This window comes from Psittacula echo (genome assembly GCF_963264785.1).
Source record: "Psittacula echo genome assembly, chromosome: 19".
Taxonomy (NCBI): domain Eukaryota; kingdom Metazoa; phylum Chordata; class Aves; order Psittaciformes; family Psittacidae; genus Psittacula; species Psittacula echo.
This window is the reverse complement of record NC_137755.1, coordinates 6,395,186-6,398,266: the sequence shown is the minus strand read 5'-3', so window position 1 is coordinate 6,398,266 and position 3,081 is coordinate 6,395,186.

Sequence of the window (3,081 nt, the reverse complement as noted above, 5' to 3'; positions counted from 1 at the left end):
AGGGTCTCAAGATGAAGTAAACGAGTCTTCCTTGGGCCTGAACTTTTCAACTCGGTCCTGAACTTTACAACTCTAGTCGTCGTGCAGGCTCCCTGGGTGTTTAAACTGCAAAGCTGGTTTTAGCCAGCTTAGGGGTCCAGAGGGCAGGAACTAATTTAGGGTTCCTTCCTCTTATCAACAGTCTACATTGTTTAACAAGCAGCTTCAGCCCCTGATAAATCATCCCTTAACCCTAACTCCCTTGCATTGGTGAACCCCTCACATCAACAGCCTGGTTTGGGGTGGAAGGGACCTTAAAGCTCACCCAGTCCCAGACCCTGGGTGCCCAGTGCCATGGGCACGATGCTGCCACCATCACAAAGCCGTGGTGGTCGTTGTGGAGACGCCCATTGTGACGGGGCCCCCACGCTGAGCATGGGCTATTTAAGGAGCCAGAGCCCTGCAGGAACCAGTGCAGAGGAGAGCCCTCCCGCGGGAGGCTGCATCTCCCGTGCCTGCCCTGCGCATCCAGGTACGTGTTCTTTGACTTTGCAATCCTGTTGTAGTGTTGGCTTGAAACACATGGTGGGTGCGTGCTCTAAAGGGAGGAGAAGCTGTCAGGAGATGTGCTGGTGCCATCCCAGCTGTAGGAGCAGGGGATGGGTGAGGAGGAGGCGCTGGGCTTGTTCACGTGCTTGGAGCTCAGCTCTGCCTGCAGAGGTGCTGGGTACAAAGCAGGAGCCTTCTGTGTGCAGGAGGCATGTGTGTAACCCACCATCCTTCATCGTGCTTCTTGGCTCCTAAGACTAGGTAATTTCCCATCCTCTGTTTGATAACTTGGAACTTCATTATCCAAGCTCTGATACTTATGAGGCAATAGTAATGAAAGGTCCAAACCCACAGCTTCTTTGGCTGCTTTGTAAGCAACGTGATTACCAGTATTCTCTGGAGTGTGCTAAAAACTGCCTTAAAAGTTTTTTTATCACTGCCTAAAAATTTGCCGTAAAAGCAAATTTTGGCTTTCTGACAATTTCAGAAGTCTCAGTAGCACCATCAGCTCAGCTTTCTGCCTTTTCTTTCTGCCAATACCAGCATGGGGCACTCAGGCGTGCAAAGAACTTGATGGCTCAACATCTGTTTGCCAGTTTCTCCAATGTAAAGGAAGGCCGGGTTCCTGTCCACCTGTGGCACCAATGCCTGAAGCTGTTTGTTTGCTTAATTGCCCTTTACAAGTATTTATAACAGAATAAGTAGCTTCTGTTTCTACAAGGAATTTTACCTTCTCATTCCTCAACCTAACTGTAGCCAGGGGCTCTGCTGGGGAGGGATTCGAATCTTCCCCCGCTCCTCCTCAATCTTCATCTAAAGGAATCATTCTCTCTGCCTGTCCTGACGTTCCACTGAACCTCCAGTGTTTATTTTGATTCTGAGGACATTTTCCTTTCGAGTACAACTTGTGGAGTCTGTTCACAACCCTTTCCATGTAATCCTTGTTTCCTCTCCTCCTGGGCCATTCCCCCCTTCCTGGTTTCTTGTGGGATAGCTACAGGCAGCAATTTTTCTCTCTTTTTTTTTCCCCTAAAGATTCCAGTTTTACTCTGGAGCTTATCTTATGCCCCCACATATACATTAACAAATTCCTAATTGAAACCTGACACACTCTAACCCACAAAACACAATATTGTGTTATATTAATAATTATATGAATTCTTTTCATAATATATACATTAAGAATCAGGGACTGAAAGCCCTCCCCAGTACTGCTGAACCATTTGAACCATTTCAGAGAACTTGCACCAGAGCAATAGTGGTCCGATTGTGATAGGTCTCCAAGGCCACATCCATTATTTTTACCAAATCACATTGGTCCTCCCCATGAAGCTTTTGTACCTTTTTCCTTATGTCTTCCGTGGATTGACTTTTTGTTAAATGGCATAACTCTTTCCTTCCTTCCTCTGATTCAGGATCAATACTAGTATATTTGTGCATCACATCTTTTAATCTTCCCACAAATTCAGAAGGTGATTCATTTACATCTTGCTTTATTTCGTATAGCTTAGACCAGCTCACTGCCTTGGGGACCGCATTCCTAATGCCGAATAAAATCCACCTCCGATATTGTTTCAAAGCTTGCCTGTCCCAATTAGGGTCCCAGTTAGGATCAGGGGTAGGTACGTGAAGATTCACTGTACTTGCCTCTGTGCCTGCTGTTATTTGTTGCTGTACTGCGATCTGAGCCATACGAATAATCATATTTGTGTCAACACTCTAGAAAGCATGATGCATAATTACCAGCCACTTGTTTCCAACTCTTCAAATCTATAATAGTAAAGGGAATCTTCATTATGAGCAGACCATCATTACGCACAGCTTGACTTAGAGGTGCAATCACAGTTTCCCCTCATTTTCCCCTAGTTTACCCTGCTGAAGGGCAAAATCCTTCAGCCCTCCCCACCCCCCCAATATCTCTGGTGCCTGTGCTGGTGCTTGTTCTTGATTCTCATTGTCAGCACCTTCAGCCCCATTATTCACATTACCTCTTCTCCAGGGAGCTGCCATCAAATCCAAATCCTCCTCCGCATTCCTCAAATGTTTAGTGCATAACCGCTCTATGGTGTACAAAGAGCAACAGCGTTTAAGCTAATTTCACTGTCTTTCTCCAAGACAATACAGACAGGTCCTGCAGTGCAAAATTAAAACTGCAATCCTTTTGCCGTTCCAGATGATTTCTCAAAGTGAAACACATTTCTGCATAAGCTACTTCATCCCACTTTACTTCTCATCTCAAGAAAAACATCCAGCATTGATGAAAGTATTTTATCAGAGTCTCCCAAGTAACCTAACCCCTCAGGGGTCCACCACTTTGTTCCGAAGTCTCCCCAGTGACCGAACCACACAGGGGTTCACCGATTTCTTTCCAGTGTTGTGAAATGCAACCCAATGGGGTTTCTTCAACACCCCCCTTGTGGAGGCAGTGGTCCTGACCTCCACCGGGATTGTTGCAAAATGCAACCCAATGGGGACCTTTTCAGGATCCCCCCTTTGGAGGCAGTGGTACCCATGATCCTGACCTCCACCAAATACCAAAGTCCAGACAACCAA